Raw genomic sequence first — 17,910 nt, 5'->3', positions numbered from 1 at the left:
TCTCTCTCTCTCACTCACTCACTCACTGAAGCCTACTTATTTCATGGGTTATGGATCCAGCAAAAGAGAGAGATGAGGGTGAAATGTGCATTTTTCAGATCTTCTCTTTTTTATCCTCACAACAAGAAAGTTGTAGGGCAGGCAAAGGTGAAATTCGAGTCAGCTCTAGAGCAAACTGTGCGGGGGCAGGCAAGCAAGAGCATCTTTAGCAGTGGCACTGCCAATCCTATCACTTGTCCAAGCATCTGAACATCTTAATTCTCATCACCTTCTGTTATGTACTGAGTTGAAGAGGATCCAAAAAGCAGCAGTCGGCTTGGTCCTAGAACAATAGGATTCAGAATGCAGCAGTCTGATTGGTCCTAGAAAAATAGGGTCCAGAATGCAGCAGTCTGATTAGTCCTAGAACAATGCAGCAGTCTGATTGGTCCGCAGGAGCCACCCAATCCAGCTCCAGCTGGAAGTGAATCCACAACCTGATTGGTCTGCAGGAGATTCCCAGAATTATTTCACCTTCATTTCATGTACACAGTGGCAGCCGAGCCAATACAGCGACTGGGACAATGCTCCACCAACCTCAGTCTGCCCTGCTTGCCTTTTTCCCCACAAGCATGGCACTGGTGGGCAGCTTCCTCCTCTTTGTAGATCTTGGAGAAGTCAGCAGGGAGGAGAGGGGCGGGACAAAACCAGAGTTAGTCGCCCTTGCCTGCGATTGGCTCTGGCTCCACCTACTGTTGGGCTCCTTGCCTTTCGCCCAACCAGTCCCAACGGGCTCCAGAATGAGCATTGGCACACAGGTCAAATGTCTACATTTGAATCTATAGAGAAAAATGGGCCCACGTGAATTTTATGCAATTCTGTCCTCTTTTTGAGGTGATGCGAAAATGGCCATGAGCAGGCAGTGAAAACAAGAGGGGGAGGAGAGGATATAGGCCAGGAAGCTCCAAGCGTTGGAAGAGGAAACCCTGCGTGAGTTTGGTCCTCTACCCCGATGGTCTTCTCCATTGTTGCTGACATCCATCCATTTTGGGAGCCAGTAATAATAATAATAATAATAATAATAATAATTTATTATTTATACCCTGCCCATCTGGCTGGGTTTCCCCAGCCACTCTGGGCGGCTTCCAACAAAACACTAAAATACAATAACCTGTTAAAAATTAAAAGCTTCCCTAAACAGGGCTGCCTTCAGATGTCTTCTAAAAGTTTGGTAGTTATTTTTCTCTTTGACATCTGATGGGAGGGCATTCCACAGGGTGGGTGCCACTACAGAGAAGGCCCTCTGCCTGGTTCCCTGTAACTTGGCTTCTCGCAGCGAAGGAACCGCCAGAAGGCCCTCAGAGCTGGAAGTGTGTACCTTTGGGGGTAAAGTCAAACTGTTGGAGAGCACCCGCTGTGGCTGTAGAGACCGATAGAAGAGAGACATGTTTTATTGCAGGTGGGGCAGATGAAGGCGTCCAGTTCTGCTGCTACAGATGTACCATGACATTTCTTCTCTCTGCACTCCTCCAGAGGCAGATTTAGGGAGCACTGACAGCATCTTAAAAAGCAGAGACATCACCTTGCCAACAAAGGTCTGTATAGTTAAAGCTATGGTTTTCCCAGTAGTGATGTATGGAAGTGAGAGCTGGACCATAAAGAAGGCTGATCACCGAAGAATTGATGCTTTTAAATTATGGTGCTGAAGGAGACTCTTGAGAGTCCCATGGACTGCAAGAAGATCAAACCTATCCATTCTGAAGGAAATCAGCCCTGAGTGCTCACTGGAAGGACAGAACCTGAAGCTGAGGCTCCAATACTTTGGCCACCTGATGAGAAGAGAAGACTCCCTGGAAAAGACCCTGATGTTGGGAAAGATGGAGGGCACAAGGAGAAGGGGACGACAGAGGACGAGATGGTTGGACAGTGTTCTTGAAGCTACCAGCATGAGTTTGACCAAACTGCGGGAGGCAGTGGAAGACAGGAGTGCCTGGCATGCTCTGGTCCATGGGGTCACGAAGAGTCGGACACGACTAAACGACTAAACAACAACAACAACAGCAACCCATGCCAGTGCCTGGGGTGGATTAAAATTGTTGGGCTTTGTTTAGGAAGCAAACAGCAGCCACCATGATGACGCACTACAGACCCCTCCCCCCCCCAGTGCGGACTGCTCCCACCCCTGGCTAACTATGCTACTGTGAGGAGATGCTACAGGGTGGGCCCCACAACAATGGGTGAGAGGCAGGCGCACCGAATTGTGATTTCGCACTGGGAGCCGATGAAAGCCCAAAGTCCAACACTCTTCTCAGCGGTCATTTCCCCATTCTGATGAGATGCACTGTATTCAGATTTAAATTTAGAATTGCATCTATACAGAAGCCATCTATAACTGAGCATATTGAAACTTTAGGCAAACCCATGCCTCTCCTTTTTCATTCCCCATGAGACATATACATATACATATACATACACACACACATCTACTACTAACAATGACAACAACCTGCCTTTCCTCAAGGAATTCAAGATACCATATGTGCTTCTCTTTCTCTGTACTTTCTCCTCACAAAAACTCTTTTGAGAGATGTTAGCTGGCAGGTGGTTAAGCTGAGAGGTGGGGACTGCCCCAAGAGCACAGCAGGGGTATGAAACCTGGTCACATTTGCGCCATGCGTTTAAAGCACTATGGTACCACTTTGAATAGTCACGGCTTCCCTCAAAGAATTCTGGGAGCTGTAGTTTGTTAAGGGAGCTGACAGTTGTTAAAAGACCCCTATTCCCCTCACACAGTTACAGTTCCCAGAGTTCCCTGTGAAAAAAATGGACTGATAATCCACTCTTGGGACTTTGCAATCATTATCATAATTAATATGGATACATCCATATACAGTGTAAATGGGTTACAAATGTGATCCATGCGGGAGGCACGTTCACAACCCGCAGAGCCGTATCTGCGCACACGTGGGTCACGATTTGGTGCTTCTGTGTATGCACGAGTGCCAAAACCCGGAAGTAACCTGTTCTGGTACTTCTGGGTTCGGCGGCGTGCGCAACCCAAAAATGTGCAACCTGAAGTGTTTGTAACCTGAGGTATGACTGTAGTGCCCATGCAGCAAAGTTCTCTGGGAGGTTTACATAAACCATAAGGTACATTTTGAAACACACACATTCAAACAAAGTCAAAATGAATCAGAACAGCAGAAAATCCCAGTCAGAAAAGTCCTAAAACAAAACCAGTGCAAGGGAGAACCTGCTGCAAAACTGGAAGCACCCAATAGATTGTGATCTGGGGAGCAATTCCATAGTGAGATCTGCCAGGATGAGTAGGTTAGGATCCAGCAGGTCTCCAGCTGAGCTGGGAGATTCCTAACACAGCCTGGCTAAACCAGCATAACTCCTTTATCCTCAGTTTAGCTGGAGATATGTATCTCACCTATCCTGGTGGTGCTTAGGCTGGTGTAAGCCCTGAAAAGGGTGTGTGAAGGGGATCCTAAGCCCCTTCAGCTAGGTCACATGACCTGGCAACCCAGCGTTAGTTAAGCCAGCAAAAAGGGTTCTGTAGCATTGCTTAAAAGCCTTGTTGGACCTCTGCCAAGCCTAGGCCAGCTCAGCCAGCGCTAGCCCACTGCCGAATGAAGTTTGGATCTGCTACAACCTTACACCAGTTTAACTTCTTAGCACCAGCTTGCTTTACTGGTGCACAGGATTGCTCTCATAAACATTTGAGCAGCTCCAAGTCGGGGGCCACCTCTCCGGCCCCAAGGGGACCCTAAATCTCCTGCCTACTCACCAAGCTCTTTTCCCTTGGGGGAAAGTCGTGACAGAGCAGTTTAAATTTGTAACGTTAGATATGCCTGAACTGCAACAGAGAATGTTTTTAAAATATATAAATTGAAGATATGTTGAACTGATAAAGAATCCCTTCCTTTTTTCTTTGCTACCCACATGCATAGGGAAAGGGCACATAATTCCTCTCTACAAGGTAAACAGAAAGGTACACACGCAAACTGTTTTCTTCTTCTTTCTTCTTTCTTCTTTCTTCTTTCATAAATGCCTGTTGCTTGGCTGCATAGCTACCCCTGGTGGCCCACGTTTTAGTAGTAAAGTGGTGCCTGAATATAAACCAGAGATTCAGGGCTGTTTTGTTTGTTTGCTTGCTTGTTTTAAAAAAAACACCAAGCTACATGTCGTGAGAGGGACGTGAGTGGCGCTGTGGGTTAAATCACAGAGCCTAGGACTTATTGATCAGAAGGTTGGCAGTTCGAATCCCCGTGATGGGGTGAGTCCCCGTTGCTCAGTCCCTGCTCCTGCCAACTTAGCAGTTCGAAAGTACTTCAAAGTGCAAGTAGATAAATGGGTACCGCTCTGGAGGGAAGGTAAACGGCGTTTCCGTGCGCTGCTCTGGTTCACCAGAAGTGGCTTAATCATGCTGGCCACATGACCCGGAAGCTGTACGCCGGCTCCCTTGGCCAATAAAGCGAGATGAGCACCGCAACCCCAGAGTCGGTCCCGACTGGACCTAATGGCCGGGGTTCCTTTACCTTTACCTTTCGTGAGAGACAACCAGAGACAGGGGTGCCAACTTGAATAAAATATTGGAGGGCCCAAGTAAACCTTGCCCTGCACACTCAATCGCATGATGCAGTGAGCAGACAGCATTTGAATGGCAATGCCCATCAACTTGGGGGGAGGCAGCCCCCTCAAATATTTTATTGGGGAGGCTGAAGACCCCACAGCCCCTAGGAGTTGGCTCCTATGACCTGCAATAAAGTATAGTCATGCAAGGCTCTGAGTGATCTAATGGGAATTGCTCTTAAACCTCAAAATTTAGTATACTGTCGCCAGTTATTCAAATCATTAACTAAAGAAAAAATGAATCAATCAGCCGTTAGAGTGTCTATTTAAAAAGCACGTCTCATTGGCTGACGGGATAATGACATCAAACATTGAGTGCAAATGACCTGTTGACGGATCATCCATCCCGATTGCTTTGCGCAAAGTTTGCAGGAAAGCTACACAGCAGCTATTTATGGGGTATTTGTGCTGGCTGGTTTGCAGAGAAGTTAGACGCCGTTGCATCAATGTACACAGCGCTTCAGCACCGAGTGAACACAGCAGCGATCTAGAGCACCAAGAGGGGAAAGGGATTCCCCATTCTTAAAAAAAAAACTATTCAAATCTCAACAGGTGCAATAAGGTTCTGTCCCAGCAACGATCATATGCAATAATAAACTGAGTCAATAGCAACCACTTTTTCTTCCCAGGTGGCTTTTAATAGATGTTCTTTCCACTGTTTCGGTGACCTTTTGTAGGGAAAGGTCCAGGGGGGGGGGAATGGCAACCCATTATTCTTTTAGCAACAGCTCTTTCTCTTCCGTCTCCAGCTGCAAGCCACCTTGAGAGGGGGCACGGCTGGAGACTAAAGACACCTTAGGCTCATCACATCTACTTTGATTTTGACCAGAACCCTGCTGAGAGCCTCCTGCCTCTCTCCACCTGACTCAAGCAGGGCCTGACAGCTTTTATAAGGACTGTTGCTGCTGCTCAGAGAGGGCTTCTTCTCTGCTTTTAAATTGCTTTTTATATCCTTTTAAATTGTTTTTTAAAAAAGTGTTTTAACTGTTTTTAACTGGGTTGTAAGGGCACTTGGTGGGATGTGCCTGGGAGTAGAGGAGCGGGGTAGAGCAGAGGCAGGCCCAGTTACAGTGGTTATGAGTAGGGGGAGGCTGTCAGGAGTTCAGCCTACACTTGAGTAGGACCCTGGCAGAGACACATGCCCGTCTGGCATGTTCTCTCCCTCCTGGTCGATAGTTTGGGAACTTCATAAGCTTTCTTCAGCCCGAACATCACAGCGACTGATGCCAACCGACACCGGCACACTTAGGGAACCGCAGAGTTTACGCATCATGCATGACAGAACCTCAGCAACTCAGCATTTTGGCTGATCTACTTTATTTACATATAAATACACACAGAGCACTGCAACATGGCTCCCTCTCTCTCTAGCATCAGACAGCAAAGAGAAAAAGGACAAAGGACAATAGTCCCATTTCACAGAACACAGTAACACAAACATCCTGTCCCCGTCACTTCCCACTCTATGGAGTCAAAATATACACCGTCATGTGAAAGACAACAATCCCATGACTGCAATCATGGAGCAGGAATTCTAACAGAGGTATGGTGTGGGAGGAGGGGCAGGACACATAAGGGGCACACACGGCACAGGTAGTTAGTGACAGTGCCGTGTGCCAGCCCCTCCTCCAACCTGGGTGTTATGTACTGAGTTGAATAGGATGCAAAAGGCAGTAGTCTGATTGGTCCTAGAACAATAGGATTCAGAATGCAGCAGTCTGATTGGTCCTAGAACAATAGGGTCCAGAATGCAGCAGTCTGATTGGTCCACAGGAGCCACCCAATCCAGCTCCAGGTGGAAGTGAATCCGCAACCTGATTGGCCTACAGGTGAATCCCAGAATTAGCCAATCACGTGGGGCCCATTGTGTAAATAATGTATATAAAGCAGACATTCTGGGGGAACTTCCATTCCTTCTCACCACTATGAGCTGAATAAAGAGCATGAAATCCACGCTCGACTCCGAGTATATTTCACTGGGGAATTGTGGTTCTCATATCAGCCAGCTCTCAGATCTGCAACTGTTGCTATTGAATGCCAGGTTAGCCCAGAATAAAATCTCCCTCATCTATGATCTGATTATGGATGAGGAGGTTGATCTGGCATGTATCACTGCAACCTGGGTGGGTGAACAGGGTGGAGTTGGTCTCACCCAGCTGTGCCCACCAGGGTACAGGCCAGACTTGAGGGTCAGGGAGGGGAAGTTGCTGTGGTCCATAGAGATTCTCTCTCTGTCTCCAGGTTCTCTGTCCAGTCAGGGGGGGGATCTAGAGTGTGTGTTCCTGGCGCTGGGCAATCGGAACAGATTAGGGATTCTGCTGGTTTACCGGCCGCCTCACTGCCCAGCAATCTCGCCACCTGAGCTGGTCGCGGAGGAAGTGTTGAGGACTCCCAGACTGCTGGTTCTGGGAGACTCCAACATCCATGCTGAAGCAGCTGGCTCTGGGGCGGCTCAGGACTGTTAGGATATAGTTCCATTCCACCTTTAGAACAGGCATGTGGAGTTGTTGTATGTCACATGTCTGTTTACTTCCAGCACAGTCTGCTGGGAACTTCCATTGTATATAGCTTTTGCCTATGCTGCTGTTTGCTTGGACACGAAGGGAAGCAGACATGTTTTTCCTTTGTCCTGCTGCTGAATAAAATGCTGTAAATATGCTTACATATGCCTCTGTCCGCCACTTCCGTTGTGAAGAGTTATTCACTCTGCTGATCAGAGCGTGCTCAAGTTTCTGAGGGCTTCTGAAGCGATGAGTCGCTGATTGTTGCTGTTCCAAGGGAGACCGGAGTTCGCCCGGCAGCTGGCTGGTGGGCTGGAGCCAACTGGGGGCCTGCAAATTGCCCCCGATCCCTGGATGCATCCCAACAAGGACTTCATGGCTCCCAGGACAACAATGTGGCTGTCCCAACATGTCACCGGCCCAACACACATGGCAGAACACACTCTGGACTTTGTTTTCTCGACTGGACAGGAAGAGGGTGATCTGAAGGTGGGAACATTGACATCAGTCCCTTGTCATGATCAGATCACTTGCTGTTGAGATTTAGGCAGCCAGTACCTTTTCCTCTCTGCAGAGGTGGGGGACCTAGTAGGAAGGTCCACCTTCGGAGGCTGATGGATCCAGTGGGATTCCAAACAGCTATGGGAGTTTTCTGACTGATATGACTGGCGCCCCAGTCAAAGCCCTGGCCGACCTCTGGAACACCCAAATGGCTCAAGCTATTGACACGATCGCCCCTGAGTGCGAGCCCACTTTGTGGAGCCAGTTTGGCCCCCTGGTATACTCCAGAACTTAGGGCGAGGAAACAAGCTGGGAGACGGCTTGAATGCAAGTGGATGAAAGATCCAAATTAATGCAACCAAACACTGGTAAAGGCTCATTATTGAGCCTACCTAGTGGCAGTGAAGGCAGCAAGAAAGATACTTTGCTACATCCATTGCATCTTTAGTATGTCGCTCTTGATGGGGTCACACTTCCTCTGAAGAAGCAGGTTCGTAGCCTGGCGGTACTCCTGGATCCTTTGCTGTTGCTCGAGGCTCAGGTGGCCTCACTGGCCCCAAGTGCCTTCTATCAGCTTCAGCTAATAGCCCAGCTAGGCCCCTATTGGGACAGGGATAGCCTAACTACTGTTGTCTATGCTCTGGTAACTTCAAGTTTAGACTACTGCAATGCGTTATACGTAGGGCTGCCTCTGAAGATGGTTCAGAAACTTCAGCTAGTGCAGAATTCAGCGGCCGGGTTGCTCACTGGAGCAAGACACTTTGAGCATATTACACCAATCCTCGTCTGACTGCACTGGTTACCAATTACAGTGGTACCTCGGGTTACACACGCTTCAGGTTACAGACTCTGCTAACCCAGAAATATTACCTCGGGTTAAGAACTTTGCTTCAGGATGAGAACAGAAATCGTGCTCCGGTGGCGCAGCGGCAGCAGGAGGCCCCATTAGCTAAAGTGGTGCTTCAGATTAAGAACGGACCTTCAGAACGAATTAAGTTCTTAACCTGAGGTACCACTGTAGTTTCCAGGCCCAATTCAAAGTGCTGATTTTGATCTATAAAGCCTTAAAGGGCTCAGGACCGCAATACTTCAAGGAACACCTCTTTCCATATGAACTTACCCGGACCCTGAGATCATCTTCTGAGGCCCTCCTTCATGTGTGTCTCCTCAAGAGGTGCGGAGGGTGGCAACACAAGAACAGGGCCTTCTCTGCAGTGGCTCCTGTCTGTGGAATGCTCTCCCCAGGGAAGTTCGCCTAGGGCTTTCATTATACACCTTTAGGCGCCAGGCAAAAATGTTCCTTTTTAACTAGGCCTTTGCTTGATCTGTTTGACATCCTGTGCCCTTTTAAAATGTGTGGTTTTTTTGTGGCGGAGAGCTACTGGTTTGTTGTGGGGGGTTTTTTTGGTTTTTTTTTTTATTATGTATTTTGTGGTTTTATATTTTGATTTTATTCTGTGAACCACCCTGAGACCTCTGGGTATAGGGAAGTATATAAATAAAATAAAATAAAATAAAATCTACCAACCAGAGCTCAATGCACAAAGACATACAGAGAGAATCAAAAGCACAAATCAACTCCGAGCACAGTCTTTGAGGGGAGGATTTATTTATTACATGTATCTCCCACTTTTCCTCCAAGGAAGTCAATGGAGTGCACATGGTTCAGTGTTTTCCATTTTGCCCTCACAACCACCCTGTGAGGTAGGCTGGGCTGAAAAACTGTGGCAAGGAATGCAAGGAAGCAACAATTTATGTCTCACCTTCTCCACTTTACAGATGATTCCCTGCCTGGTGTGGCTTTTTCTACACACCGTGAATGACCAGCTGAATGGCTATTTACTACAAGACTGAAATAATCCTGTCCCACATGGAATTTGCCCCCCTGGTTTGGAAGAACATGTTTACATTGTCTTTGTGTGTGTGTGTGTGTGTGTGTGTGTGCGCGCGCGCGCATTTCTCTCCACACTTTTGCTCATGATTTCCCAACCCTAATTTTTGCCACCAAGTTCCTCTTGCGATTGACCTCAGAATGGAAGACGAAAAGCCACATACACCCATCTTCTTGCTTCCTTTTCCTCTGTTACTCAACTCTCTTGCTAACTCAGCAAGAGAAAGAAAAATTCTGAGGAAAAATAGTAAGAATAGCTAGGTAATCAGTTGTGTGTGCCCACAAATATTGTGACTTGCTGATGTGTTGTGTGGGAAGAACCTGTGATTACTGGTGCTTTGTGTGTCCTTTAAAAGAAAAGGCACCCATTTTCTTTTAAGCATCCACAGTTCTTCCATTAAGAGATATAATCTGTTTTATGATTCTGTTTTATGATTCTTGTGTAAATGAGTCTGCTCACACCCACACTATACGTTTAAAGCATGTGGCTTCCTAAAAAATAATCATGACAACTGTAGTTTATCTCTCACAGAGCGTTAATTCCTTGCACCCTTAACACACTACAGTTTCCAGGATTCTAGAAAGTGGTTTGTTTGTCTGTCTGCAAGTACATTTATTTGTTCCTTAGATGTTCAGATACCTCCTGAGATAATGCCACCAAACTTGGCACAAGGGTTTCTGAGGTAGGGGTAGCACTCTTCATTGATGTTTGGAAGATGGTTGCCATTTTGAATCAAAATGGCAGGCTGAAACATGACTTTGGTGTGAGTTCACTTCTTTTTTTGTCATAAGTTCAGCCACCACTTGAGATATCATCACCAAACCTGGCACCGGGGTTCTCAAAGTGAAGCAGCAGACATTGTCACCATTTGGACACCAGGCTTCATTTTGAATCAAGATGGCAGATCAAAATATCACTTTGGAATCATTAAGTCTTGAGGGGCAAACTGCAGTGCCCAGAATTTACTGAGGGAAAGAAAGTTGTTTCAAATGTGCTTTCAATATATATAGTGTGTACGCAGCCATGGTCTCCCTTCAATTCACAGAGACAAAGAAAAATGTGGACATTTATTTATAGAGATCTTTGATCTTAATTAATATTTGTTATGTGCACGAGACTTTTAAAGTGACCCATTGAAACAGTTGTTTTATTCTTTAGCAGTTTATGTGTTAATATATCAACACTGTCAAGTCGCTGATTATTATTTTTAAAAGGAACACTTTCAAATGAATTTCTTTCATATAGCCACCAGGCGGCACTAGACAAATATATGGTCTACATGCCTGCCAAGAGTTGAGGCATTTTATACACACACACACACACACACACACACACACACGATGTTGTTGTTGTTGTTTAGTCGTTTAGTCATGTCCGATTCTTCGTGACCCCATGGACCAGAGCACGCCGGCAAGCCACTCCAGTATCCCTGCCAAGAAAACTCCACACACACACACATATTTGCAAAGATCTCAAGGCCTTTCCCTGTACAGTGGTACCTCGGGTTACATACGCTTCAGGTTACATACGCTTCAGGTTATAGACTCTGCTAACCCAGAAATAGTGCTTCAGGTTAAGAACTTTGCTTCAGGATGAGAACAGAAATCGTGCTCCGGCGGCGCAGCAGCAGCAGGAGGCCCCATTAGCTAAAGTGGTGCTTCAGGTTAAGAACAGTTTCAGGTTAAGTACGGACCTCTGGAATGAATTAAGTACTTAACCCGAGGTACCACTGTATACATACATACATGCTGTGGTTGCACTGCCCATACAACTGCCCGCTCTTAGTGAAGAGGCTGAGCACAGCTCATACTCACTTGAAGTTGACTGTTCCCATACAAATTATCCGAGGAGACTTCCAGCTCACTAACATCTCCAGACAACTGAGTGATCAAACCATTCTTTTTCCAGACATTACTTCTTCCATTCTTTTAGGAGGCTCACTTATTCTGACTTTGCAATTTTCAAAAAAAGAATAACAGAGAAGCCGCAGAAACCCAGCTGGGGTAGGTCACTTTAGCACCTTCTTAAAAGAATTATAACGTAGCTTAGGAGTGTAGCACCTGTAGCCCTACAGAGGACTCGAACTCCTGTCAACTTGCTGATATGGCCCAAAGCAAAGCAGAGCACTGCGTTATTGCACCAGCTTGGCTGCAGGAGTTGCTGGAGGGAGGTGTGCAAGGACACGGCATCAGTAAACTCTTTATTCAAGCTAACAGAATCAGCTCAGGAGGCCAGGCCTCGTGAGCACAGCAACGCTTCCCGGGAGAACTTACCCCAACGAGGCAGTTGTGAGGACTGAAGGTCCCTTGCCTTCCAACTCATCTCTGACTCTTGGTCCCTCTCCTCTCCAGCCTCTGATTGTATTCAAATGAAAGAGTAAGCAGCGATATCTGTTATATTCTGTGGCCTATGAAGGGTAATGGCTGTATAAATGTGGTACCTCTAGCAAGAGAGCAACACCAGACCACAGCATTTACTGCCTGAGGTGGAACAGCATATGGTGCCCCTTTTCCTGATGCCAAGTTTTTTTTGGCACCTGATAATAAATAATAATAATAATAATTATAATAATAATAATAATAATAATTTATTATTTATACCCCACCCATCTGGCTAGGTTTTCCCAGCCACTCTGGGCAACTTCCAACAGAATATTAAAATACAATAACCTATTAAACATTAAAAGCTTCCCTAAACAGGGCTGCCTTCCAATGTCTTCTAAAAGCCTGGTAGTTGTTTTTCTCTTTGACATCTGGTGGGAGGGCGTTCCACAGGGCGGGTGCCACTACCGAGAAGGCCCTCTGCCTGGTTCCCTGTAACTTGGCTTTTCGTAGCGAGGGAACCGCCAGAAGGCCCTCAGCACTGGACCTCAGTGTCCGGGCAGAACGATGGGGGTGGAGACACTCCTTCAGGTACAAAATACCCCACAAATTTCTCTCCCTGGGAATTGAAACATAACACTAATAAATTGAATAATAATTCGCTTTTTTAAAAAAAACTTCCCGTATCAGCTGCCTGAGGAGGCTGCCTCCCTCTGCCTAATGGGAGAGCTGGCCCTGTTCCAGGTCTCAGGCCTGGCTTCTCGACTACTATGCATTGATGTAACTTGTCTTGGAAGATGTCTCCATCCACCTGGCATGGTACCCAGCAACAGGAATAAATCTATCTGGCAGGTCTCAGCATGTGTAGCCAACTCTGCTCATGATTGGACACCATTTCCCTTGCCCGTAGCAAAGCGTGACTAAACGATTGGAATCGGCTGTTTCGGCTGCTGCCACTCAGACAACATTTAGATGGATAATTTGACAAGCAAAAAGTCAGCATCCCTTTTGTGTTTCTAAATATGTCCATCCTTGTGATGTTCTACAAGGCCCTGACCATTGGAAGCTGCACTCCTATAAGTAACAGCTGAGTATTAATATCACAGATAAAAAATATTATCCTTTTGTTATTGTTGTTGTTTCCATTGGCTTCATTATTCCTTCCCATCTGCTCTGTCTTCGTACACTGGGAATGACTGAAAGGGGATAGAATCAGAGGCCTGGTTTCATGCAGTGACTACCATGCAAACAATTCCCATTTTTAAATCTGTGAACCCATTTCCTTGACTTCAAGACTGATCTAGTGCTGGAAAATCAGTTATTCTGTTGCAGTGAAGGAAAGCAGTGGGGATTTGGTTCTGTGGCACACAGTGGGTAATTCTGCTTGACTAATCTATTACAGAGTTAGTCTGAGCTTATCTGCTACTAGTTCATGTTCACTTTGTGGCATATCAAATGAATACCTTAAGTCTCCTGTGCCAAACGATAATAAACATACTTCCAGTTCTGTGTGAGAAGTATTTTTTGTCTCCATTCATGCTTCACTAACTAGTAAGCATTGTAACATAAGAGGAAAAATGACTATTAATCGAAATGCAATCACAAGGGTGCCTGATTAGGCATTCAGCTATGTGATCTTGAATGTTGTACGTTAACTGTTCTATCCTGTTTCCCCTTTGTTTTTGTTTAAACCAATTCATGAACCAAGAATATATACATTGACCACTAACAATGAACCATATGTTGTAGATATTACTGCAAATTTATTATGCTATTTTTTGTGATATAAAAATAACATGAGAAGACTTGGTCTATATATTTGTATCATTTATTATTCCTATGAACCTTGTTTATTTGTTGTTGTTTAGTCGTTTAGTTGTGTCCGACTCTTCGTGACCTCATGGACCAGAGCACGCCAGGCACTCCTGTCTTCCACTGCCTCCTGCAGTTTATAAAACCCAATAAAAAGATATTCAAAAAGAAGAAGAAGCATTGCTGCCTCGAGTATAGGCATCATTCAAACATTATAAACATTAAAATGAAACAAACACTAAAAACCACAAAACAAACAACAGATCCATGAAATAATCCAAAGGAGCTTTGTGTTTTCATGTATTTATGCAAATGAAGCAGAAGACATGAACCTTGGATTGGATTTTCTACAGACGGAAAAGCCCCTTTTAGTTTTATTTTATTTCCTTCTCCCCCCACCCTTTCTTCTCTTTCTTCCCCCCTTTTTCTTTTCTTTGGTGTCCTCTGCTCTGGACCTGTAATGGTACCTCAGGTTAAGAACTTAATTCATTCCAGAGGTCTGTTCTTAGCCTGAAACTGTTCTTAACCTGAGGTACCACTTTAGCTAATGGGGCCTCTTACTGCCGCTGCACGATTTCTGTTCTTATCCTGAAGCAAAGTTCTTAACCCAAGGTACTATTTCTGGGTTAGCAGAGTCTGTAACCTGAAGCGTCTGTAACCCGAGGTACCACTGTATTGAGATCCAAGATTATACCCACACATGAAGGTGATGGATGGGTGATGAAGGATCCTGAGTGAGAGGCAGGGAAGATCTCCCAGGGTGAGAGACGGGGAGAAGAAAGGAAAGCTTTCAGGTAAGAGCTGGCAGGGCCCACCACTTTTTTGTGCATTAAAAGGGTTAAGAATTACCTTTGCGAAAGGACTTCACTTTCTCTTTTTGTTTTTATTTAGATCGCAATTTAATCTTACTGTATTATGGGAAAAAAATCTTATTGGTGAGGGGGTTTTTTGGTGGGGGGATTTTCCATACCATAGCCTTACTACATATTTGCCCTCCATGCAAATTAAAAAGCCACCTATTTGCCTCAAATTACTGCACATTTGGGATGCAGGTGGCGCTGTGGGTTAAACCACAGAGCCTAGGACTTGCCGATCAGAAGGTCGGCAGTTCGAATCCCCGTGACAGGGTAAGCTCCCGTTGCTCGGTCCCTGCTCCTGCCAACCTAGCAGTTCGAAAGCACATCAAAGTGCAAGTAGATAAATAGGTACCGCTCTGGCCGGAAGGTAAACGGCATTTCCGTGCGCTGCTCTGGTTCGCCAGAAGCGGCTTAGTCATGCTGGCCACATGACCCGGAAGCTGTACGCCGGCTCCCTCGGCCAATAAAGCGAGATGAGTGCTGCAACCCCAGTGTTGGTCACGACTGGACCTAATGGTCAGGGGTCCCTTTACCTTTACCATACATTTAAAAACCTGTGTGATCTATATTACACAGTACAGTCATCCCTTGGCTGTCAAACGCTTTGGTACTCGGACGTTTTGGCTCCCGAAAGCCACAAGTTCAGCAACCAAGTTCAGCAACCAAGGAGTTAGTACGGGGAGTTAGTGCATCTCCTGTGTTATGCACATAGAAAGCCATCCTGGGCTGAATAGAGGCAGATTTTAAAATGCAAAACTAGAAAGTAAAGCATGGACAAGGAATCTGTAGTACTACATGTTGCTGCCGATTCCAACTCTCATCAACCCCAGCCACTGGCCTGGTACAGTGTTCTCCATTGCAAGGTACATTGCATGACTTTTGTGTTGCAGCACATAACAGCATATCATTTAGTTATTAAACATGATCTATCTACATCTCAGGAGACTACTGTGCTGCAAGCAGGCCTGGAAGAAAATAAAGCACATTATTAGAAGAGTGTGATAATGGAAGGAGCCCTATCTACTAACTCGGAACAGTTGTAGTTGTCTATGCAATTCTCTTCCAGGGAAGCGTAAACTGGCCCCATTTCATATATATATAATTTTTTTGTTGTTTTACACTTTAAAGTACTCATTTTTACATCCTTAAGATATCAGTGACTTCCCTTCTCTTTCCATGGTTCATTTTACATATCATGAATCCTTGCATATTTTACAAAAACTATACCATTCAGTATTCCATTATTACATCCATCAAAAATTATTTACACTGTTGAATTTATCTTAATGCTGCCAGCGTTTTCAGCTGTACACAATTATTCCCCATATATTCAATAAACATTTTCCAATCTTCTCTAAATGTATGTTCTTCTTGTTCTCTTATTCTATATGTTAAGTCTGCAAGCTGCACATACTTAACTCAAGTTAAGTTGCCATTCTTCTTTGGCTGGGACCTCACTTGTTTTCCAACTGGCCCCATTTCTATCTGATTTTCAGCAGGCATCTTTTCTGCCTCAATTTAAAAGGTTTTAAATAAGAGGCTGAGTGATCAAACCTCTTGGTTTTGAAGATCTAGTTTAATGTGGCTTATTGCTTAAACTTTGCAATTTGATTTTTGTTCATCATCTTGCGGGCTCTTAATTGGGATGAAAAGGCAGTTTACAAACGATTTGGTTAGAAGAAAAAGAAAACAAACGGTTTAAACTTTCTGTGCTAGTATGTGCTTACACTTACCTGTTGCTCACTTTTTCCAGGCACAGGTGCCCAGTTAAAAGCTCTTCCTCAGATTGTGTAGGTTTTTTCTGCCCCTGAGGTTTCCCTGCAAAAACCCGCTCTTTAGTGCTCAGTTGGAGCAAATGTCAATTTGGGTTTTCCGTGGATTGTCGTTTGCTCTGATTCCACTTCAGAGAGAGTTTTTGCGGGGAAAGCACAGCAAAAAAGAAAAGAGCGAAGGAAAGTTAAGCATGACTAAGCCCGGAGCAGTCCTTAAATCGCATTGAATCAGGAAGCACAAACTCAAGATGGTTGGTTGGCATCTGTCTGTCTCAGGAGACAAGGGAGGAGCATGCCAGGAAATTATACTGAGGCCATGCAATCTTCAGGTTCGCCAGAAGATGCCACCATTGCTCCTCGCATTGCCAAGTGAAACAAAAATACGCCCCCTAAAAAATGCAGGTGGTGGTGGGGAGAGTCTAGCCCCTGTACAGCACAGGCGCTTAATGGAGCGACCCTGTTAGGCTGGATCCTCAGTCCATTCCAGCTCAGCCACATGACCTGGCAAACAGGCATAAATGAAGCTGGCAGAAAGGGTGGTGTAATTCACAAACACTATTCGGCAAGATGACACAACATTGATGGCAGAAAGTGAGGAGGAATTAAAGAACCTTTTAATGAGGGTGAAAGAGGAGAGCACAAAATATGGTTTGAAGCTCAACATCAAAAAAAGAAGATTATGGCCACTGGTCCCATCACCTCCTGGCAAATAGAAGGGGAAGAAATGGAGGCAGTGAGAGATTTTACTTTCTTGGGCTCCATGATCACTGCAGATGGTGACAGCAGCCGCGAAATTAAAAGACGCCTGCTTCTTGGGAGCAATGACAAAGCAATGACAAACCTAGACAGCATCTTAAAAAGCAGAGACATCACCTTGCCAACAAAGGTCCGTATAGATAAAGCTATGGTTTTCCCAGTAGTGATGTACGGAAGTGAGAGCTGGACAATAAAGAAGGCTGATTGCCAAAGAATTGATGCTTTCAAATTATGGTGCTGGAGGAGACTCTTGAGAGTCCCATGGACTGCAAGAAGATCAAACCTATCCATTCTGAAGGAAATCAGCCCTGAGTGCTCACTGGAAGGACAGAACCTGAAGCTGAGGCTCCAATACTTTGGCCACCTCATGAGAAGAGAAGACTCCCTGGAAAAGACCCTGGGAAAGATGGAGGGCACAAGGAGATGGGGACGACGGAGGACGAGATGGTTGGATAGTGTTCTCGAAGCTACCAGCATGAGTTTGACCAAACTGCGGGAGGCAGTGGAAGACAGGAGTGCCTGGTGTGCTCTGGTCCATGGGGTCATGAAGAGTCGGACACGACTAAACGACTAAGCAACAACAAAATTCGGCAAGGCAATTCTATACCCAAGATGATGGTGCAAAGTCAAGGAAAGCTGAAGTACACCTGATCCAAACTCCATTCTGGAGCAGGGCTGCTACTACTACTACTGAAGGTGTTGGCTTAAGCCTGGCGTCCCTTTCTGCCCGAACAGACCCAATTTATTTCCTCTTAGTTGCGTCGTTATTAGGATCCCACACAGCTAAAGAACTCAAGAATGTGAAACGAGCCTGCTCGACCAGGCCAAGGGCCCATCAGTTCCAGTATCCTGTTCTCACGGTGGTGCCTGTGGGAAACCAG

The 17,910-nt window shown here is 45.6% G+C and overlaps 1 long non-coding RNA gene across 1 annotated transcript; it reads right to left on the bottom strand.

Annotated features, from left to right (window-relative positions):
* Positions 1-9,211: 9,211 nt before the first annotated feature.
* On the bottom strand, positions 9,212-11,776 carry LOC308482180. The gene is made up of 2 exons (XR_013989121.1): positions 11,257-11,776; positions 9,212-11,010 (listed from the first exon to the last, which is right to left on the bottom strand). It is a non-coding gene; the product is annotated as an uncharacterized lncRNA (long non-coding RNA).
* Positions 11,777-17,910: the final 6,134 nt, after the last annotated feature.

The sequence above is a fragment of the Podarcis pityusensis genome (genome assembly GCF_964106645.2).
Source record: "Podarcis pityusensis genome assembly, chromosome: 7".
Taxonomy (NCBI): Eukaryota; Metazoa; Chordata; class Lepidosauria; order Squamata; family Lacertidae; genus Podarcis; species Podarcis pityusensis.
This window is presented reverse-complemented; position numbering and strand designations above follow the sequence as displayed.